A 25,182-nucleotide genomic window follows, 5' to 3' on the forward strand; every position below is an offset into this window, starting at 1 on the left:
GACAACATTTACAAGTATTAGCATTATTCGAATAAGATAACTAATGTAATCATGTTAACAATTTATAGCATTAGTAGATCCTCTAACCTTGACAATTATTTTATCTTTGTTTAATCCTTACATCAATATCTCATCTTCTCTTCAACTCCTTTTCATTTATTGTCTATAATTTTATATAGTTCACCTCCATATGGTTCCACCCCGGTCTTGCCGCGTTATTTATTACTTCGACACTCCTACACTTGGGAGAAGACATCAACTCTTTGGTCGTGTCACCAATGATGTCCCCTTTTGCTAAAGCTTTGGGGACGACCCCCTAAACTTGACTGCCTCCTAAAATTACAGCTATTGACACACCCCCCATTAACCCAAGGCTGCCTCCTCCATGCACTAAATGAATCTTTCTCTCAGCTAGTACCTGACCAAGATGATTTGCTGATTCTAAAAAGTCATTTTCTTTCTCAGGACTGGATCCACTAAAAACACAAATATTTCTTCTATGATGACTTGAGGAACCTGCCATTTCTACACACTTCTATATCTGTTGAATGTGTGGGTTGAGTAGAAATGAAGGGAAGGAAGAGAAGATTTTATAGATGAGAAATTGAAAATGCAATCATACCACCTATATGTAGGTCAACTAGAGTCTCTCTCTCTCTCTCTCTCTCTCTCTCTCTCTCTCTTGAAAACATGTGTATGTACAAGTAGTTGTGATTGTGGCTCACATCTTCCCTTGGTTTTACGTCCAATAACAGCTTAAACGCCCTCTATGGGTCAGGGATAGGCTTCCCATCAAGTTTTCTTAAAAACTGGCAAACAGGGTCTTTTTTAGTCAGATTCCCAAGACTATGACGAGCATGTTCTTTATGAAAATTGGGTTATAAATCATGAATTGCACAATGCACATCTCCACTATGATGAGACTTTAGAGTTAATAGAAGATTATCTAAAGACTCTCTATGTTTTGAAATAAATCCCACCTTTTGAAAATTTTCACAGGTTTTGTAGAATGCATGTGAGTCCTTGAACATGGTGGGCCAGTAAAATCTACTTTGTAAGATTTTTGCAATTGTCTTTCTTGATGAGAAATGACCCCCACATGCCTCGGAATGATAAAATTTCATGACACTACTCACCTCATTGTCAAGAATGCATCTTTGATATATTTGATTAGGACAATATTTGAATAAATAAGGGTCATCCCAATAAAAGTTCTGCACGTCGCTCAAAAACTTTCTTTTGTCTTTGGTATCCAAATGAGTTACAAAAATCCTGAAGCAAGAAAATTGTCAATATTAGCAGACCAAGGTATTGAACTAAGAGAAAGTAAAGATTCATCAGGAAAGTAATCATCAATTAGTGTGATGTCAGATGTCGAATCTATTGTCAATTTTGACAAATGATCCGCAACAACATTTTTTATGCCTTTTTCGTCCTCAATTTCTTCCTGTTTGAAATTTTCAAAGATTTCAAAATCATGATTGACTTCCCTTTGTTTGGTCATGGCATGAGGAAATGGAAGTACTGGTGGGAAATCAGTCTTTTCTTTGCAATGTTCAAGTTTAACCCCTTTCTTACCCTCAGAGATTGACTCGTCATCTTTCTTACAAGGTTCAAGAATTGGTTTTTCAATAAACTTACCACTGTAGAGAGTAATGACTGATTGGACTTGATCCATGTGTTGGCTTCCGGAACTACTTGCATTTGCATTGTATTACCCCTTGGGATTTCGCTGTGGTTGAGATGGAAACTTACCTTTCTCCTGAAAACTGAGAGTAGATGTGAATTTTACAAGAGTATCTTTCAAATCAGCCATAGTTTGAGCATTTTGAGTGTTGATTGTCTCTTGCTTTTCAATGAATGCATGCAAAGTTTCCTCAAGATTTCTTCTAGGAGGGGGAATGTAAGGAGGTGTATATCCATAAGAATTTTAAAAATTATGGTGTGCTTGAAATGGTGGCTCTGAAGTTTGTGCATTATTATTACCACTCTTCCAACTGAAATTTGGATGATCTCTCCAACCAGGGTTGTATGTTTGCGAGTATGGATTATGACTTGGCCTTTGGAAACTGTTTAAAGCATTGGCTTGTTTATGGAGACATTCCTTAAAAGAAGGCAAAGTTGGACAATCATTGGTTGAGTGTTCATTAGTTTCACAAATTGAACACACAATTTCTTGAACAGATTTGAATTGACCACTCTTTTTCAATTCCAGTGCCTCGATTTTTCTAGCTAAAGATGCAAATTTGGCTTGGAGGTCTTGATCTTGCCTAAGGTTGTACATGCCTTTACTAGATGTATGAGGTTGAGTTTTACCTAGTGCCTCATAAGTGCCTGTAGTGTCCCAATTTTGAGCATTTTCAGCTAACAAATTTAGGTACTCCATTGCTTCATCAGGGTCTTTATCTTCAAAAGTTCCATTGCACATCAATTCTACCATTTGTCTATCTTTAGGTGTTCACCCTTCATAAAAATGTGAAACCAATCTCCATGTTTCAAAACCATGATGAGGGTAAGTATTAAGCAAATCTCAATACCTATCCCAACATTGGTAAAAATTTTCTCCTGGTTGTTAAGTGAATGTAGTGATTTGTCTTTTGAAAGAGTTCGTTCTGTGAGACGGAAAAAACTTCTTTAAAAATTGTTGTTGCATTTCATTCCAAGCACGAATGGATCCTGACCTAAGATTTTGTAGCCATGTTTTAGCTTTATCTTTTAATGAAAAAGGAAAAAGCTTTAATCTGATGGTGTTCATGCTACAATTTAAGTCATTATAGGTGTTACACACTTCATCAAATTCTCTCAAATGCAAGTATGGATTTTCTAGATCTAAGCCATGAAAAGTAGGTAAAAGTTGAATAATGTCTGGCTTAAAATTAAAATGAGATGCATCAGGGGGGAAAACTATGCATGAGGGTGCACTTGTTCTTGTGGGATTCATGTGGTCTCTAAGTGTTCTAACACGGTTATTCTCATTATGAAGCGACTGGTTATCTTTTTCGGCCATATTTTCTGAAAATGATGAGGATACCCTACAAAGTCTACCACTTAATGTACGTGACCAAACTCTCATGCACGTGTAGGAAGAGAATAAAAGGAAGAAAAGAAAAGAAAAGGAAACAAAACAAAACAAAAAAAAAACAAAAGTTAGATAAAATGAAAAGTGAAAAGAGAAAATAAAAGAAATGTTATAATTTATACAAGAATTTACCTCCCCGGTAACGGCGTCAAAAACTTGACACGACCAAAGAGTTGATGTCTTCTCCTAAGTGTAGGAGTGTCGAAGTAATAAATAACCTGGCAAGACCGGGGTCAAACCACAGGGAGGTTAACTGTATAAACTACAAATTAAGAAATAGATAATAACAGAAAAGGTGTTGAAGAGAGCTTTGAGATGTGATATTGATATAAGGATTAAAAAAGGACAAAATAATTGTCAAGGTTAGAGGATTCACTAATGGTATTTCAAACAAGTATAGTATAAACTCTTTTTTTTACTCAACTGGAAACCACACACAAAGGAGGTTCTAATCGGATTATAAATTGTTAACATGATTACATTAGTTATCTTATTCGAATAATGCTAATACTTGTAAATGTTGTCAAGTATTCATGATTATAACTTATGTTAACAACAAATCAAGTTCCTTTCATAGCACAAGTGTCGGTTATACCACATGGTTGGGCTATGAAAGTGCCAAGTATTTGTTGTACCAAGGGTTATACAACATAAATCTAGATTAACCATTTAACAAGCAAGGTATTAAGAGTGAGTAAGATAATAAATATAAAACATGTTAGTATCAAACATTAAAGTCCATGTTGAGTTTATACTATACTTATTCTTACACCATTAGTGTAACATTTTCACCTTGACATAATAAACTTAGCTAAACATAATGAAAGAGAGAAACGTAAATAAACAAGCTAAGAACATAAATAAGATATAAGTTAACTAAGTAAAGGAAAGGAAATGAAAAGCATAAACAAGAGATTAAAACTTAAGCATTACAAAAATATAAAGAGAGAGAGCAAGAACATGATCTTGATCTAAAAACCAAGATGCCTAAATGCATGGAAAATGCCTCCTTTTATAGGCCAAAATTTGGAACCATTAATTTGATGACTAATTGTTGAGTGGGTGGCTACATCTTGACTTGGTGACAATCCTTATATTCTTGTTTTAACAAAATGTCATTGCTAACATCAGAATTTGAACAGATAGTCTTATGAAAGTTCTAGGAAATTGTCTTAGCTTTCCAACAAAAGAAGAATCGGTGCATTTGGACTTTTAGAACTCGAGATATGGGCTGAACACTGAATAGTGTCTGGGCTGCAGGACAGATTCCGAATTCTTCGTTGTTGCTATAATTTGTACTTAAAAACGACCTTTTTGAATCTTAGACTCTTCATGAAAGTTTTAGGCCTATGTATTAGCTTTCCATCCATATAGACCAAACCTAAATCCAAGTTCTACAGCTCTAGGTATGATCCAATAACCGAATGGTGTTCCAATTTGGATTGAACCAGCATCTCTTTTCTAAGCTTAACCCTCTCTTTGTCTTCTCAATTTCAGTAGTTAAACTCATCAATCAATCCTTTGATTTATGTGATAGGCCTGCATTTAAGATGAACATTTACCATAAATTAAAGGTATCTTATATTAGTAGACATGTTATTATAAAACATGTTCTAGTTAAGGAGTTATTGATACTTCAAGTGCAAAATGATGATATAAAACCTTGATAAAAAGGCACTTTTAAGTATTTATCAGTAGGCACCCATGCCTTTGTCTTGCAAAAGACACGAGGCATTAATTGGTGTTGCAAGTGGCACCAAATTGGCTCCTAACATTGTTGACTTAGGCAGCACCATTTAATGCCCAACTGGCTTTACATTCTCCCACTTGAAGACTTTGATGATTTAATCAAGTCTCACACTTGATCATCTGTGATTATTCTATCCTTTCTATACTTTTCATCTTCATGTTGCTTACATTTCTGCTAGGCCATAAGAGCATCTGCACCATATGTACTTGTCAGTGTTGACTGGTTTGATCAAAGCATATGCTAGGTTTTTCTTAGTGTGAATCTTCTGAAAATCCACACTTCCATCTTTCATCACTTCGTGAACAAAGTGATACTGAAAATTTATGTGTTTTGTTCTTGAATGAAACGTTGAATTCCTTGCAATATGCAAGGCACTCTGACTATCACAATACAAAGGAATCTTCTTTTGTTTATGTCCAAGCTCCTCCATAAGTTTCCTCATCCATATTGCTTCTTTACAAGCTTGTGTAGCTATCATGTACTCAGCTTCTGTTGTGAATAACGTTATTGTTGCGATGTCGTGGTCGCACAAATTAATTACCCTAGCTTCAAACACAACACACAATATAGTATAGAGCAAGCAAGGGGTCGATCCCACGAGGAAGTTTCAAGTCAGATTTTTATGTTGTACGTTATGTAATTGGGGGGATTTGGTTTGTGATTATCTAAAATATGGCAGCAATTAAATTAGCAAACAAAATCAATTAAAACCGAAACTTATCAAGAAAACAAACCTTGGTCGCAAGCACACATCCACCTACGGAAATTAGAACCGATCCTTGAAACGAAAATTGCAGTTTATGTTCTGAAATTTTATCTTTTCTTAACGTTGATTAATTAACGGATCCGCCGTATAACTAATCCTAACCAACAAACAATCAAAGTGTCCGCACTAATGATTCAATTTAATGGTAGCTTTAAGAACTAGATAATTTCATCAAGATTAACATACAAGCTGTCCGCAGCTTGTGTCACTTTGTTCAAATGTTCTCCCTAAGTTCAATAACGTAGTTCCGCCACAATTATCAAGCTTAGTTGCTTCACAAGTTCATATATCACAACTCCGGTTTTGATATTAAACTTAGCAATAGATTGTTCACAACAATAACTTAGAGTCCGCTCTAGCAATCATCAACAACAATCATAGGAAATATGCATAGGAAAACAATCATACTCATTCATAACATAAACTGAAAATAGAAGGAAGAATAAATCTCACAGTTCTTGAAATCCGAAGGTTTTTGCGTCCTTGCAACCAAGAAAAGAGCTTAGCATTGCATAACTATTGAACAACTACTTCTAAAGATTGAAGAGAGCATGATTTTTTGGGTTTGTAGAGGGGAGAATTTGTGTTTATTCTCTGTTGGCTGCTGCCTCCTTCTGCTCTCCCTCTTTTCTGCTGGCTGCTGCCTCCTTCTGCTCTCCCTCTTTTCTGCTAAGAAACCCTAGTCTCTATTTTACAAAATAGTCCTTCCTTGAGTTGGCAGTTTACATTTAAGTACTTCAATAACTATTTTTCCTAAAAGGAGAAATAGCCTTGCATGAAATCTTCAAGCTCTGACTTAGAGGAGCTAAATTGCTGATATAAAAACTTGGATGTCGGTTTAGATGCTTCGGAATGTAATTTGGACTCCTTTCTTCACGAAACCTGTTTGCTGGCAGAATTTAGTTGTTATCTTTGCAAAATCATATCTCCCTCATATTACATCGTTTTTGGCTGAAATTTGGATCGTGGCTAGATATTTTAATTAGGCATCCACGAAAATTGAGTTTGCATCAATTGGACTTCTGTAGCTCCAGATATTAAATTTTGAATGGACAAAGGTCAACACTGGTAGAATGCGAGATTTGACTTTGCAGGATGTGATTTCCATGATCTTTCTCTTTTTATTTTTCTTGCATTACATTTCCAGAAAGGTATGGATGTTAGGCTTTTAGTGCCACTGGAATCACTTCATTTCGATCTCTAGAACTCACGCTCTGCACAAAACATCGACTGAACGTCAAATCTGCCAATTATCTCCAATTTACTCCTTTTTGCATCTTTCATCCAAAAATACCTTCAAAACATAAAACAAAGAATATCAAGACATTTTATATATAAAACATGGACAAAACATTAGGTAGATGTGGGTGAAACTATGAAATAATATGGTTACATCAGTTACAACAGTCTGAAGTTTAGAGACCCAGCTCATAGCTCCTCCTGCAATTTTGAACATATAGCATGTAGTGGATTTTCTTTTTTCAAGGTCATTAGCAAAATCTGAATCAACATAACCTTTAACAGTAGATTCTGATCCTCCATAACATAATGCGGTATCTGAGGTACCCTTGATGTATCTCAAGATCCTCTTAATAGTATTTCAATGCTCTCTACCAATATTTGTCATGTATCAACTAACTACTCATGCTGCTTCTGCAATGTCTGGTCTTGTACATATCATGGAAAACATTAAACTTCCCACTGTTGATGCATACGGTACTTGAGACATCTCCATCCTCTCTGCTTCATTACTAGGAGACATGCTTAAGGATAATTTGAAGTTAATAGGAAGTGGGGTGTAAATTGGCTTACAATCTTGCATGTTGAAGCATCACAAAACTTTCCTCAAATAATTCTTCTAAGAAGCCAAATCTTCCTCTTACTTCTGTCTTGGTCAATTTGCATCCCTAGAATCTTGTTTGTTGGTCCCAAGTCCTTCATATCAAACTCTCTAGCTAACTGTACCTTTAATTCTTGGACTCGATCTTTGTCGGGGCCTATTACCAACATGTCATCCACGTACAACAACAGAATGATGAAATCATTATCTTCTTCAAACTTCTTGTAATACATTGTACCCAAGACAGATTATGAAGGAATCAAATCTCTTGTACCAACATCTCGACCCCTGTTTGAGACCATATAGAGATTTGTTCAACCTACAAACTAAATTCTCCTTACCTTTTTCAGCAAAACCTTCTGATTGGAGCATATAAATTTCTTCTTCAAGTTCTTCATGAAGAAATGCAGTTTTCACATCTAACTACTCTAAGTGAAGTTCAAATATAGCACATATCACCAAGACTACTCTGATTGTAGTAAGTTATACAACCAGGGAAAATATTTCATTGGACTCTATTCCTTCTTTCTGAGCATATTCTTTCACCACCAATCTTGCACGATACCGCTCCACTTGATCATTATCATCACACTTTATCTTGTAAACCCATTTGTTGCTAATGGCCTTCCTTCCTCGTGGTAGCGGAACAATATCCCAAGTGTTATCCTCTTGTGTAGAGTTTCAATCTCTTTTTGCATTGTTGTCATCCATATAGATACATCTGTGCTTTTTATAGCCTAATGAAAAGTTGATGGCTCTCTATCCTCTGTTAGAATACAATATGCAATGTTGCTCCTAGTAACATATTCTGTGTCAAGCCGATGGTCTTCTTTAACGAGTTGACCGTCGAACTTCAGGAGTTTCAGACTCTATCTGTTCTTGTTCTTCATGCTCTAGTGTAGCTTCAGAAGAAGTATGATTCTGAGTGTTTACTATCTGGACTACTGTAGCCTCCTTTAAAATGCTATTATTTTTTTCCAATTGCATTTTATCTTCTATAAATATGACATCTCTAATGATGATTAACTTATAGGCAGTGGGATCCCACAAGCAATACCCCTTCACTCCATTAGCATATCCTAAGAATACATATTTTATGGATTTTGAATCTAGCTTGCTAAATTATTGAGTATTGTACATCACGTACACAGGACTTCCAAATATATGCAATCGAGAATAATAAGCTACCTTTCCAGTCCACATCTCCATTGGTGTCTTCAGCTCAATTGCAGTTGATAAAGATCGATTTATCACATAACAGGCGATTTTGACTGCTTCTGCCCAGAATGGCTTTCCTAGACCTGTAGCCTTCAACATTGCTCTTGTTCTTTCTAATAGAGTTATGTTCATCCGCTCTGCCACTCCATTTTGTTATGGAGTGTATGCTATTATGAACTGCCTTTTGATACCTTCATGTTAACATAAGTTATCAAATTCATCACTGGTATATTCTTCTCAATTATCAATCCTCAAACACTTGATCTTCTTTTCAGATTCAAGTTCTACTCGCGCTTTGAAGGTTTTGAAGACTGCTAGCACATCTGCCTTCCTTCTAATTGGACACACCCAACATCTAGGCTGTTGTCTTTGGAGGGAGGGAGCTTAATTGCATACTTTTATTTCAATTTAATAGTATGGATACATTTTAATAATTTACATTTCAATTAAACTCGTATTGTTTCAATTTTTATTTTTTTAATTAGCCTGTTGTCTTTGGAGGGAGGGAGCTTATCTTGGCAATAACCCTAGGCTCTAGGGGGCGGTATATTCACATGAGCATAATGCAATTGTAATCTGGTTTTTTGCTGCACTGAATTTCACACCAAGTTTCAATTTAAATACAAATAAAACTATAAGGTTGAGAGATTGCTGAAACTGTTCAGTACTGTTTTAGTAAAACCTAACTTCAGGGGAGGCAAATAAAATTCACCCATTTTCATAATATATAGAAATACACTGTTGTAAACCAGGATCTGGAACATAAATTCAGGCTTTTACATTAGATAACCTACCTTGCGTTTTTGGGAACACCGAAGACACTGTATACTTTTATAGTTGTATTTAAAGTTATTTTCACATTATTTACACAAATGCATACATTCACACATCACATCCCATGGTAGAAGCATCTGCAATCTGAATCAATCCCAACCTAATTTCATCCGAAGGTCTTCCCAAGTCTTGAAGTCACTATCTCAGAGCCAGTGGCAGTCATCAAGTTTCCATTATCAGACATGTAGAAATGGTTGTAGTTAATTCTGGTAACCAAATCAGCCAAATGAGGGAAGTTACCCACATTGAGTTTCAAAGATAAGACCTGCACGGTCAGAAAACAGCTCTTATTTTCACATTTTCATCTTCAAGAAAAATTAAACAAACATTGTCTTCTCTCATAACCTCAAGTATGGAACTAGATACATGAAAGCATACATCTATGGCACATATGCACACACGTGCCATACTTGTAGCAACCATAAGTGAGATACGAATAGGAAAAGAATAGCAGAAGGATCTATAGAATAGCAGTCAGATAAAGATATTTGATAAAAAAAAGGCAGAGAATAAGAAAAATACTCTGAGGAGAAAAGCAATGCAATCATCAAATTGTTTTTCAATCCGTTCCACTTCCATTTCACATCTAGCCTTCATTGCAGAAGCTGCTCCACTGCTACTTAATGTCTGCTGTATGGAGTAGAAATCCAGAGCCAGTCCAAGGATGCTGTTGATTCGGCTAGCAATCAAGGCCCACTGAGTGCAAAAGAAAACAGTAAGTTTATATATATATATATATATATAAAACATGGTTAGAAGATATGGAAATGCGTGTGATGGAGAACCAGTTTTGCGGAAAAGGATGTTTTAATACTTTTTTATTTTAGCTGTTTATGTCGGTTGGGACTTCCTCTTAATTTCTGTTATTGACTTTCTTTTTAAAAAGGATGCTATTAGGGTTTTGGTGCCTATTTAAGGGCATCTTTTCTATAATTTACGCAGACTATTGTTAATTGAATTTAACAATATTATCCGACTTTCTCTTCTCTATTTCTTCTCAGTTTATCCCTCTCCTATAGGGACTAACCTTTTTTTATTTTTTTATCTGCTCTATTTTTCTTTATATCTTTACTACTACCCTGTCCCATATCAGCATATGACCTTTGAACTATTATTTTTTCTCTGCTAAAATTTGGGAACTGAAATCTGGAGAGGCAGTGATGTGCTGTCTACTATGCATATTTTACAATTAGATGTAAGACGGAGAACAAGAAGAGAAGTTGAAAACTAGTAATTCCTTTTCCATTATATCATAAATGAACACACCATCGACTACACTAGCCTTCTTCACAATGATAACTGACTTAAAAGAAGGTCCAAGCATGTGAATAGATTGCAAACTCGAAAAGGAAGAGAGATAAATTAAACACCAGCTTATCTGGAACCACGAAGCACTGTCGCTGAATTGATAGTAAATAGGCCTCATGTACTTCAATGACTTCATCCAGAGACCCAGCTACTGCCATACCTTCACAGAGTTCACGCCATGCGCTGTGATATACCTGCAAACTAAATCCTAATCAGAGACCTTTTCTAAACTTCAATGCAGAAAAGGTTTAAGCATAATCAATCAACAGCTCTCAATAAACGAGCACTTCAATGAGCCCCTCACTGAAATGCATGATGTGTATGTAATGCAGTTATTTCCTATGATACTTGAGTATTGTCATTTCAACATCAAATAAAGACTTCGATAGAGTACAATGAACACCACTTTGAATCTCGAATGCCAAAGGAGAATGCAAACCATGTGATGAGTTTAAGCCATCTGAACATCTTCTTTAAACAATACAAAATGCCACTGAGTAAATAATACTTCTTTTTTTATTTCCCACATGGTCTCCTAACACCTTCCAGTCCCAGGAGTTGATAAGAAAAAAATGGTAGCAGAAAACTTACAGAACCAATCTGAAGTAAGGCAAAAACTATCTTTGAGTTGGCCAAATGAAAAATACAGTATTAAATTAATATGACTGTGCAGCATAAGCCAACATATAAACTGAAGAAATTAAAAAGCAATACATAGAATGCTATGTCTGTATGTATGGTCATGCCAAAATATAAAGACAAGATCATTGCAGCAACACTGAGTTTTATCATCTAAAACACAAAATACAGACGCGGGCCCATAACTGAAGCAATGATTAAAGTACATTACAAAACTGCCAGCATGTCGAATTCCAATTAGAAAATAAGGGGCATCACCCACATCCAGTTATCTTCCCAACTATGTCCTAGGAAGGGACTCCGAAGATAGTTCTATCCCTCACAAATTTTATTTTAAGCTTCTGTAGTTCTGATACTGCAAGGTCTCAGTTTGAAGCACAAATCCTGGACTGATGCAGAATACAAAGCTCTTCATGAGAAAATTTGAGAAATAACAAAATTTAACAGTGTAACCATGTGTGGCAGTCAACATCTCAACACCCCAAACTGTTCTAATTTCAAATATGCTTTTCCATGTTTAATGATTGTAAATTCACCCAGGCATTGAGAAGATTCTCACCCTGTCCATGACATACTGGTGAAAGGCATCCACAAAATGTAGGAGTTTCTGTTCCACTAACCAGTGATGCTTGCGGCTATTTGTCGCATTACCTCTACCCTGGAAAAGGTCAGAACAATAACCCAGTTGTAAGACAGTAACAATGACATCGTATTCATGGCCTTTGAAACTATATATTTCCTTGTCTGGAGACTAGAGCTATCTGCTTTCATCAATAAATGAATAACCATATCCAGGATAACATGTAAGAAAAATAATGATAAAAAAAGAACCTTCCACATCCATCTCCGAGCTTTATCTAGAGCAAATTTTGCACGCTTCACCTTCAACAGGAACCCCATTACCTACACCACCAGACAATCAATAAAAGAAAAGGGAAACTGGATGAAAACTTCAATAGAAGCAAAGTGAAGAGACATACTTGGTTGTACTTCTTGATTGACTCTGTATTCGCAATAAGTTCAAGTGGCCAAGAGACCTGTCACACATTGAACATGAGTACCTGGATTTTTAAGAATAATTCAAGTCTAATCAACTGCATAACAGACCTTGTATGTGAATTTCAGTGAATCAAGGCCATCTATGCCAAAGTTGTGCAGACGACTTTAACGAGGAGTTGAGGAAAGGGTAGGTGTATTAGGCAGCTCATCACTGTCAAAACCATGATTCTTGGTGATGGAAACAACCAAAGAATCTGGAGCACTTAGCAGTGTGCCATCAGCGGAGTTCCGAATGGACTCCTGTGGTCAATAATGGAAATTTATAAAAAGCTAGAGAATTTAATACACGGACAACATGAATACTTGCTAATAGGGGTTCTATATAATTAGTGTTGCAGCCAAAAACCCCATATCAAGAGAAAAACAGCAACAAATCTCCATAAATAATAATCATAGTAGAACTACAAACATTCTTTATGACATGATGGATCATTTAAATGGATCACCTGCAATATAGTGTTTAACTCAAAATCATCATCCCAAGTTTCTCCTTTGTCCAGCTTACCAAAAATCACAGTCAAAAAGTGCTGCAGTAAATCACCTAAAGATAGCAACACATCAACAAACACGTTAGAAAAACTTCAGATGCCTGGCACCCAATGTGAGCAAGAGCCGAGAGGTTAAGTCCTAGAAGATACCTGAACCTAACAAGTATATGGCACGCAATACTGCAAGTTCATCCATCAATCTCCATTCATTCATTAATTTTGACAAAATGAGCCCGCCAATATAATCCACCTATGACATAAAATAATTAAAAGATTTTGAGTACATCAACAACGAACTTGGCACAATAAGAAATCAAAGTTCCATAGAACGGGTTCAAGAAGCTACCTGTTTCTTAATGTAGAAAGTTAGGCATTCCTGTATAATAGCCACTGGAAGTGGAGTTGTTCTTGGTTCAACACTTTGAAACCAACTAAGAACTCTTGAAATAAGGGTGCTATTTTTTTGGAAAGGCAAAAGCTCTGACATACGTTTATCATCCTGTTTCAAAATTACATGTAAAACTCAAAGCACTCTTCAGGAATTCTCTCTAAAGAGATAATCAATCAAGAATTACCTGAAAAGAAGGAAGAACAGTGGGAAAAGGAAACAAGACTTCCAACAGTTTGGTGTCATTCTGTGAATCATCATAATCAGATACACCAAATTGAAAACCAAAGGCATAGTCTGTTCCTTTGACAGCAGAAACTGGTCCATTTTCTCCACCAAATATGGCATGTCGTAAGACCTCATCATTCAAAGGAGGTAGGTAGAAATTTTTAGATAAGTTCAACATTTTCCAGGAATCTCTATTCTTGTCAAGCAAACTTTGACATGCAGTGATAGCTGGATTTTCTGGAAAGAATGTTCCCTGTAGGGGAAATTCATCCACAGCACCAGTTTTCATGCGCTCTTCCTCCAAATCAGAAAAATCAATCCCAAAATTGTGTGCACATTCTAAATCAATCACCTTTCTCTGCAGTAATGTATTAATCAAGAACTTGTGCAAGCCTTCATCATCTTTGTTCTCCTCCTTTCTAATTATGGCAGACACCTCAGTAAACACTTTTCTATGAGTAGAGATTGTCGTTGCTTCACTATATAAAACCTCCCCATCTTTTGAGGTGCTTGCAACACATCCTTGAGGTTATGATAACTCTGCAGTGTTCTCTATACCCTTTTTAAACAAACAATCCCTTTTGAAGTGATTTTTTCTACCACGGTTGTAGCATTTCACAGTCTTCTTACTTCTTGATTTGGACCTCCCTTGTATTTGACTCCCATTAGAGCCACGCTCCGTTGATCTTCCTCTTGACATCAACAACGCCTCTACTTGGTTTAAACTATTTCTATCTCTTTTGTTTTTTCGCTTATTTTCTTCTTCCAAGATAGCGGTTGCAACATCATCAAATACGAAATAGTATAAGAGGATGTTATTGGTCAAGTTGATAATGAGCTGATCATACCAATTAGGAAGACTTTGAAGTAGAAGCTCTGCACGCTAATTTTCCATGAGTTAAACAAGGTCGCAAATTTCAGGTTTTATCATTTCATTTCATCCTTTTCCATTTTTTCCCCTTCGCCGGTTTTTAGTCTAGGTTTAGTTCATCATGTTCATCCATTTATTTTTTGTCAATATTTTTGGAATAGGTCCCCCCATCCAGCCCCCATTCTCCTTAATCTTTCTATCTAGTCCTCTCAAGTAATAGGTGTAAGAACCCTAGCCAAACCCTTGCGGTTTCCTTCTCTTTTATGTCCTGAAATTCCAATAGGCAAGTAATTAGGTGATGTTCTTTCCTTACCTCATGATTTTGGGTTATCCTAGGCAGGTTTCTTATATAGTTCTTCTTCTTCCTCCTTTCTACTTTCAGTTTTTCTTCTCTTCCCTCTCTGCTGCAACAGTCGGCCTTTCCAGCTCACTTGCTTTTCATGGTCTCCTCTCCTTTCTTCTAACTCTCTCCTTACACAACAATCAAGGTCTTTTTTTGGGAAGAGAAAGGGTCACTTTTTCTTCCCTCCTGCATTTATACCCCTCTTAAATGAGAGGGGATGTTTGGATGCTGGTTATCATTGGTCTTTATCCCTTTATTGACTTATCCTACGGCTGGTTATATCCTCTATAATCCCCTCCTAGGATAGGCTGGTTCCTCCCCCACCAATTTTCCTTATAATAGGTCGGTCTAACATTAAATTTTTTTTTCGGGTTTTACAAAACACATTACCGATTCAAAAATCAGCAACGAAAACTATGTCACTACCGATTGAAAATTAACCCACTTGATCAGGTTTAATAATACTATTAAAATTTTTCGTGTTTTTAATATTTTTTTTACATTTTAAAAAATTAATCAAACCCGTTGTGAAGCACTAGGAATGTTCTAGTAAACTTTAAAGCATGGATCATGATGCATAGAACATTTACACGTGGCGACGTGAACCAAAAATCACTTTAATGCAGGGGAAATGATATGAATGCCTCCCTGGAATGACCCTAATATGACGCCCATTTTGGATTTTATTATTCCACTATCGGGATAATCAAAGGAATAGTAAGATTTTAAGTGTTTGAACTTATTGATTTTTAAAATTGGGTATTTGAACTTTACTTTTATTCAAATAAGTATATTCTTTTATTTTACACAATAATGTGTCTAAGTGGATGTATATTAGTTGAATGTTTGGTGTCAACAAAGAGTGAAAATAAAAAATTAATATACATGAACTAATGTGTCTGTTAAAAAATTTATGGTCACAAGTTAGCTAACAACATTGTCCAGAATTCCAGTTTGTATGTCTAACACGTAAACAATTATTTTCATGCATTTCTTCATTCTTTCTAACATCCTTTGTATACAACACAACATATTTCTCAGCAATGATCATTTTTAAGATATTACATATTCAAAGTTAGCTTTATAAGAGCATGCACACATAAATTTGCTTACATGTTCATGTTTCAACACACCATAGCCTCTTATATGATCCATACTTATTTATTTTAACATGCAATACATAATTCAACATTAAAAGTGCTCTCCCCCCCCCCCCCCCACATTCTTCTTCTCCCCCATTTCACACTTTATTGTCACTTCTATCTACCCAATGCCAAATGCATCCAATTGAAAAGACAACTCCACCCTCCGCCTGTAATCTTTGCAACTCTCTATGGCAAGGCCAGCTCTATCATTACACTACTCCAATCCACAGTGCTTTGTGTCTAGGTAAATAGTAATAGGAGCACTGAGCTCTTTTAGTATATTGTACTGTTAGGTAGCCCGCGCTACGCAGCAGGCCAACTTTTTTTCATAAAAAAACCTAAGACCCAAGAGCGTTGGCTTTGTCTGTAAAGGGAGACCCAAGAGTCTTGGGTCTGGTTACAGCACTAGGCCCAAGAGCTTTGAGCCCTAAATAATTAATGATAGATCCAAGAGACTTGGGTTTGGCTGCAATCTGGACCCATTAGACTCGGGTCAGGACATAGGACTCAAGAACCTTGAATCCGGACACCGAACCTAAATGTATTCGGCCAGGCGGGGCTGCAAGACCCAGGGGACTTTGGTATACGCCCCTGCCACTCCCAAACCACTTGCGTCAGGCGCCCCCTTCCAGCCCCAAGTTTCTTAGGTCTGAAAAGGGCATGTAAAACTCAAGTTAATAATAATAATAATAATAATAATTGATTTTACCCTTCAAATAAAAAGAAAAACATTTACAAAAAAAAAAAAAAAGAGAGGGCGCGGCCGAATGTAGACTAGTAGCCACTGCCCCCTCCCCCAGCTTTTTCCTCTCTTCTTACCAGCCCCCTCAGTTTTTTTCGTCTTCCCCGGCCTCAGGAACCACTCCCTCACTCCTACTTTTAAAAGAATACACTTCAGTCTCTCTCTCTTGAACCAGCCGCCCCCTTTCAACCCGTTCTCTGTTTTCTCTTCAACACCTTCTTCAGCCTCACTTCCTTCCCTCCCCACCAACCGAAGCCATTACCACCATCTCCCAAAACAACCCTCTCTCAACCTCACCCCATCAGCAGCTCTCTTTCTTACTCAGTGATGTAACCATATCATTCGATAGTTTCACCCACATCTACCTAATGTTTTGTCCATGTTTTATATATAAAATGCCTTGATATTCTTTGTTTTATGTTTTGAAGGCACTTTTGGATGAAAGATGCAAAAGGGAGTAAATTGGAGGTAATTGGCAGATTTGACGTTCAGTCAATGTTTTGTGCAGAGCGTGAGTTCTAGAGATCGAAATGAAGTGATTCCAGTGGCACTAAAAAGCTAACATCCATACCTTTCTGTAAATGTAATGCAAGAAAAATAAAAAGAGAAAGATCATGGAAATCACATCCTGCAGAGTCAAATCTCGTATTCTGCCAGTGTTGACCTTTGGCCATTCAAAATTTAATATCTGGAGCTACAGAAGTCCAATTAATGCAAACTCAATTTTCATGGATTCCTGACTTAAAGACCTATCAACGCTCCCAATTTCAGCCAAAAATGATGTCATATGAGGGAGATATGATTTTTCAAAGATGACAACTGAATTCTGCCAGCAAACAGGTTTCGTGAAGAAACAAGTCCAAATTACATTCCGAAGCATCTAAACCGACATCCAAATTTTTATATCAGCAATTTAGCTCCTCTAAGTTAGAGCTTGAAGATTTCATGCAAGGCTATTTCTCCTTTTAGGAAAAATAGTTATTGAAGTACTTAAATGTAAACTGCCAACTCAAGGAAGGACTATTTTGTAAAATAGAGACTAGGGTTTCTTAGCATATAAAAAGAAAGAGAGAAGGAGGCAGCAGCTAGCAGAAAAGAGGGAGAGCAGAAGGAGGCAGCAGCCAGCAGAGGATAAACACAAATTCTCTCCTCTACAAACCCAAAAATCATGCTCTTTTCATTCTTTAGAAGTAGTAGTTCAATAGTTATGCAAGGCTAAGCTCTTTTCTTGGTTGCAAGGACACAACAAACCTTCGGATTTCAAGAACCGTGAGATTTATTCTTCCTTTTATTTTCAGTTTATGTTATGAATGAGTATGATTGTTTTCCTATGCATATTTCCTATGATTGTTGTTGATGATTGCTAGAGCGGACTCTAAGTTATTGTTGTGAACAATCTATTGCTAAGTTTAATATCAAAACCGGAGTTGTGATATATGAACTTGTGAAGCAACTAAGCTTGATAATTGTGGCGGAACTACGTTATTGAACTTAGGGAGAACATTTGAACAAAGTGACACAAGCTGCGGACAGCTTGTATGTTAATCTTGATGAAATTATCTAGTTCTTAAAGCTACCATTAAATTGAATCATTAGTGCGGACACTTTGATTGTTTGTTGGTTAGGATTAGTTATACGGCGGATCCATTAATTAATCAACGTTAAGAAAAGATAAAATTTCAGAACATAAACTGCAATTTTCGTTTCAAGGATCGGTTCTAATTTCCGTTGGTGGATGTGTGCTTGCGACCAAGGTTTGTTTTCTTGATAAGTTTCGGTTTTAATTGATTTTGTTTGCTAGTTTCATTGCTGCCATAGTTTAGATAATCACAAACCAAATCCCCCCAATTACAAAACATACAACATAAAAATCTAACTTGAAACTTCCTCGTGGGATCGACCCCTTGCTTGCTCTATACTATCTTGTGTGTTTTAAGCTAGGGTAATTAATTTGTGCGACCGCGACATCGCAACAAATTTTGGCGCCGTTGCCGGGGAGGTAATTTTAGTTGATTCTTGTGCTTGTACTGTTATTTTTAGTTGCTGTGATTGTTATTTATATTTCTGAAGAAAAAAAAAGGAGAAACAGAATTTTTGCTTGCGGCGGTACTGTTCACTTGCGGCAGCGGTACTGTTCAAAACAGAGTTGTTTGTGGAATTAGGTATCGGCCTTTTATTTCCTGAAGGGAAACGACGTTCTGAACAGGACTAGTGATACACTAGCCCTACCCTATTGAGGCCAAATTCCGCTGTTTTCTAGTGTTTTTAGGCAGTTTTAGTTTTCTACCGTAGGATTTTCGTACAATTTGCATTGTTTTTGATCTCTTGTGTGGTTACTTTCTTTTGAGTTTTCTTAGCAATTTATGCCTGTGACCCGTTCTACTAATCAAATTCAAGTGCAGGTTGATCTTGAAATAGAAAGCACTTTACGCAGGTTAAGAAAGGAAGCTCGCCTCAACACCATGGCGGTTGCACGACAACAAACACTCAAGGAGCTTGCTGCTCCTAACGTGGAAAATCAACCATTGTGCATAAACATTGACAATAATGTAAACTTTGAGCTCAAATCTGGTTTTATACATTTGTTACCAACATTTAATGGTCTTGCAGGAGAAGATCCTCATACTCATCTCAAAGAGTTCCATATGGTTTGTGTTGGCATGAAACCGAATGGAGTTGATGAAGAACAAGTTAAGTTGAAAGCTTTCCCTTTCTCTTTGAAGGGGGCAGCAAAGGCATGGCTGTTCTCTATTCTCCCAGGATCTATTGGAACTTGGAATGCTATGAAGAAGATTTTCCTTGAGAAGTATTTCCCAGCATCTCGAGTTGCCAACATAAGGAAAGAAATATGTGGGATTCGGCAATCTCATGGAGAGACACTCTCCGAATATTGGGAAAGATTTGAGCAACTCTGCATTCAATGTCCTCATCATCAAATACCCGATCAGCTGCTCATTCAATATTTCTATGAAGGATTGATGCCTACTGACCGTAGTATCATTGATACTGCAAATGGAGGCGCATTGGTGGATAAGACACCCGAGGCTGCACGCCAATTGATCTCAAACATGGCAGCCAACTCAAAACAATTTGGCACTCGTGGAGACTTCTCCAACAAATGAGTAAATGAGGTAAGTATTTCTAACCTTGAAAGTAAAGTTAATGATCTTACTTCTCTTGTGCGTTCTTTGGCTTGTGGAAATGTGCAGCAGGTGAAAGTTTGTAGCATATGCTCCTTACAAGGACATGCTTCGGATATGTGCCCAACAATGCAAGAAGATTACATTGAACAAACTCATGCAATTGATGGAACATTCAACGGACAGCCCCAGCGTAACTATGATCCCTTTTCCAACACGTACAATCCCAGATGGAGAGATCATCCTAACTTACGCTACGGCAACCCATCCCAACAAGGCAATCAAACCCGACAGTTCCATCCCCATGGATTTCAGCCCCAACAAAATTATCAAGCAAGACAACCCCCTCCATTAACAAACTCCAATGTTATGGGGTCATCATCCAATGATGATCTTCGTGAGATGATGAAAACTTTGGCTTCTAATACTGTTACCTTGCAACGAAATGTCATGTCTTTTCAACAGGAAACAAGGTCAAGTATTCACAACTTGGAAAAGCAAATGGGGCAAGTAGCTTCAAGTGTAGGGAAATTGGAAGCACAAATGAATGGAAAGTTGCCCTCCCAAGCATTAAATCCAAAAGAGAATGTTAGTGCAATCATGTTGCGAAGTGGGAAAGAACTTGAAGAGAAAAGGTTGAAACAAATTGAGATGGAGGAAGAAGAAGAGATAGAAACTGAATTGAGTACAAAGAAGGAACATCCTCCTCCTCCACAAACTGAAATAAAGACCAACACTCCAAAGGTAACTCCTCACTCAATTAATTCCAGTTTTAAAACAATTCCACCCTTTCCTGTGAGTTCTTCTAGGTCAAAGAAAGAAGACAAAGAAAAAGAGATTTTAGAGGTTTTCAAGAAAGTAGAACTCAACATTCCTTTGCTTGATGCTATCAAGCAAATTCCTAAGTATGCCAAATTCTTGAAGGAGTTGTGTACTACCAAGAGAGCTTTCAAACTGAAAGGTCATGAAACGGTAAGTATAGGTGAAGTTGTATCTGCCATTGTTCAAAAGAATCTGCCTTTGAAACAAAAAGACCCGGGTGCGTTTACTATCCCATGTGTTATTGGTAATGCTAGTTTTAAAAGAGCTTTATGCGATTTAGGTGCATCCATTAGTGTTATGCCCAAACATGTTTATGATTCTCTTAGTCTTGAGCCTTTGAATAAAACTAGCATTGTAATACAACTTGCGGATCGTAGTTTTGTTTACCCACTTGGTGTGATAGAAGATGTCCTAGTCAAGATTGATAGTTTGGTTATTCCATGTGATTTTTATATTCTTGATATGGAACATGATTCTTGTGATTCATCAACCAGCACTCCTATATTGTTTGGGACACCATTCTTGAAAACCGCCAACGCAAAGATTGATTGTGGTAAGGATACCTTGTCTATGGAGGTAGGAGATGAAAAAATTGAATTCAATTTTCATGATGCAATGAAATATCCTTATAGCAATGTTTATTCTATCACATGCTATGACCAAATTGATAAGTGTGTGCAGCAAGTTTGTGATTTTGATTGTGAAGATGGATTAAGCATAGCTTTGAGCTATGGCTATGATTTCACCAAGATAGAAGAGATGGAGAGGCACGTGTGTGTTCCCCAAAATGTGCATGAATCAGCATTGGCTTTGCAAGCTTTGCAAACCGTTCCCCATGGTAATGTCTTTGTTGATTTAGTACTCTCACATAAAAAGCTTTTGCCATCTATTTTACAGGCCCCCGAGTTAGAATTAAAACCTTTGCCCGATAATTTGAAATATGTATTCATTGGCGACAACAATACACTTCCCGTTATCATAGCAAAAGGTTTGACAAGTATGCAAGAGGAAAAACTTGTGAAGTTGTTGTGTGATCACAAGACGGCCATTGGATGGACTTTAGCCGACATCAAGGGCATTAGTCCCTCAATGTGTATGCATCACATCCTATTGGAGAAGAACGCAAAACCAACAAGGGAAATGCAAAGGAGGTTGAACCCGCCTATGATGGAGGTAGTGAAAGCTGAAATTTTGAAACTGTTAGATGCAGGAGTCATTTACCCCATCACTGACAGTAAATGGGTCGCGCCAATCCATGTGGTGCCCAAAAAGACCGGAATCACGTTGGTGAAAAACAAAAATGATGAGCTCATTCCTACTCGCATCTCGAGTGGATGGAGAATGTGTGTTGATTACAGAAAGCTCAATCTTTCTACACGCAAAGATCATTTCCCATTACCATTCATGGATCAAATGCTTGAACGCCTAGCAGGTAAGTCTTTTTATTGCTTTCTTGATGGATATAGTGGATACAATCAAATTGTTATTAATCCTGAGGATCAAGAAAAGACTACATTTACATGTCCATTTGGTACATATGCATATAGGAGAATGCCTTTTGGTCTCTGTAATGCTCCTGCAACTTTTCAAAGATGCATGATGAGTATTTTTTCTGACTATGTTGAAAGAATAATCGAGGTTTTTATGGATGATTTCACGGTGTATGGTGATTCTTTTGATAAATGTCTAGAAAATTTATCTTTAATCTTGAAAAGGTGCATTGAAACTAACCTTGTCTTGAACTATGAAAAGTGTTATTTTATGGTAGAACAAGGAATAGTTCTTGGGCATGTTGTGTCTCCACGTGGATTAGAGGTTGATAAAGCTAAGATAGATGTTATTTCATCATTGCCTTACCCCTCATGCGTGAGGGAAGTTCGTTCTTTTCTAGGCCATGCAGGTTTCTATCGACGCTTTATCAAAGATTTCTCGAAGATTACAGCACCCTTGTGCAAACTATTAGCCAAAGAAGTGGATTTTGTGTTTGATCAAGCATGTAAAGATGCCCATGATGAGCTTAAGAGCCGTGTCACATCTGCCCCTATCATCCAACCACCAAATTAGGATGAACCTTTTGAGATAATGTGTGATGCGAGTGACTATGCGGTAGGAGTTGTGCTTGGGCAAAGAATTGGGAAGAATTTGCATGTTATGGCCTATGCTTCTCGCATGTTGGATGGAGCACAATGCAATTACCATACAACTGAAAAGGAACTTTTTGCAGTGGTGTTTGCTCTTGAAAAATTCAGGTCATATCTACTTGGTACAAAAGTCATTAGTTTTACTGACCATGCAGCTCTCAGGTATGTTTTGAAGAAGAAGGAGTCCAAACCAAGACTGATTAGGTGGATCTTGCTTTTACAAGAATTCGATCTTGAGATCAAAGACAAAAAAGGTGCTGAAAACCATGTGGCTGATCACTTGAGCTGACTGAGGACCGAGGATATACAAATCGAAACAATAAGAGAGACATTCCCCGATGAGCAGTTGTATATGTTGCATTCCTCTACAAGACCATGGTATGCTGATTTGGTAAACTATTTAGTCACCAAAGAATTCCCTCTAGGTTTGTCTAAACCCCAAAAAGATAAGTTACGAGCTGATGCTAAATATTATTTTTGGGACGATCCTTACCTTTGGAAATTTTGTGTGGATCAAGTAGTTAGGAGGTGTGTACCACAAGATGAATTTCATTCCATTCTCACTTTTTGTCATTCTCATTCTTGTGGTGGGCATTTTGGAGCAAAAAGAACAGCCCACAAGGTACTTGAAAGTGGTTTCTATTGGCCTTCTATTTTTAAAGATGCATATCACTTCTGCAAATCATGTGAAAAATGCCAAAGAATAGGTAATATCACTCATAAGAATCAAATGCCTTTAACGAATATTCTTGTAAGTGAAATTTTTGATGTTTGGGGTATTGACTTTATGGGTCCATTTCCTTCTTCATTTGGCAATCTTTATATTCTTCTTGCTGTTGATTATGTGTCCAAATGGATTGAGGCGAAAGCCACACGAACTAACAATGCTAAGGTTGTTTTAGATTTTGTCAGGACTCATATATTTGACAGGTTTGGAATCCCTAAAGCTATCATTAGTGATCGTGGCACTCATTTCTGTAATCGTTCCATGGAAGCATTGCTACGCAAATATCATGTGACTCATCGAACTTCCACAGCATATCATCCTCAAACGAATGGCCAAGCTGAAATTTCAAATCGCGAAATCAAGTCCATTCTGCAGAAAACAGTGCAACCTAACCGGCGAGATTGGAGTCTACATCTTGGAGATGCACTTTGGGCTTATCGGACTGCTTATAAATCACCTATAGGAATGTCACCTTATAGAATGATTTATGGAAAAGCATGTCATCTACCGGTGGAGCTTGAACACAAAGCTTTTTGGGCCATTAAACAATGTAACATGGATTATGATGCTGCTGGGATTGCAAGAAAACTGCAACTGCAAGAGTTGGAAGAAATTCGAAATGATGCTTACGAGAATGCAATGATTTACAAAGAAAAGACTAAGAATCTTCATGACCGAATGCTTACAAGAAAGGAGTTTCATGTTGGAGACAAAGTCCTTCTTTATCATTCGCGTTTGAAACTTTTTCCTGGAAAATTGCGCTCTTGTTGGATTGGACCCTTTGTTGTTTCTAATATTTTTCCTTATGGTGCAGTTGAAATTACAAGTTTAGAAACCAACAAAGTACTCAAGGTCAATGGGCATCGTTTAAAACCTTTCTATGAAGGTTGGACGGCAGAACTCACCGCTTCTGTAGAGTTAGCTGAACCAATCAATGAAGAATGAGCATGCCACATGTCAAGCCAATGACATAAAACAAAAGCGCTTACTGGGAGGCAACCCAACACAAAAAAAAATCAGATTTGCTTTCTTTTTCCTTATCTTTTGTTTTTTCACATTTTAATTTATTTTCTGTCATTCTCTTCTATTCCTTTGCTTTTATTTCAACATTGAGGACAATGTTGTGTTTTAAGTGTGGGGGTATTGGGAGAATGTTGGTTTTCTAATTTTGGTTTTCTTTGTTATTTTTCAAAAAAAAAAAAATTATGTTTGATCTTTTGAACTCCCATTGGTTTTTGAGAATATGAGTATTATGTATGAGAATTAATTGAGATAGATGAAGATATAAATCAAATGAAGGAGTATGCATGCAAATTTTAAGGTTTAATTGGTTTAGGGATTGACTTTGAGAATATGCCATGTTGACTTTATAGTGTTATACCGATGCAAGCTTTTGAGCCTTCAACATTATATTCTTTGATTGTGCATTCTTTCAATGATATGTATCTCTAGAACTTGCTTCATATCTTCTTGAGATTACATTCACATTACATATATACATGAAGATGATAAAGGCATTAGGAATTTTAACCACTTGAGCCAAAAAGTCAACCTAAAGCATATTATCCTTAGTGAGCCCCTTTTGAGCTTGTTTATCTTTTCTTTGCTTTATTCATGTATAAACCTTAACTTTATATATGTTTTCCTTTTCCCC

At 36.9% G+C, this 25,182-nt stretch overlaps 1 pseudogene; it reads right to left on the minus strand.

The window, feature by feature from the left end:
• Positions 1-9,340: 9,340 nt before the first annotated feature.
• LOC127904247 (uncharacterized) lies at positions 9,341-14,028 on the minus strand (annotated as a pseudogene).
• Positions 14,029-25,182: the final 11,154 nt, after the last annotated feature.

Source organism: Populus trichocarpa, chromosome 14 (assembly GCF_000002775.5).
Source record: "Populus trichocarpa isolate Nisqually-1 chromosome 14, P.trichocarpa_v4.1, whole genome shotgun sequence".
Lineage (NCBI taxonomy): Eukaryota > Viridiplantae > Streptophyta > Magnoliopsida > Malpighiales > Salicaceae > Populus > Populus trichocarpa.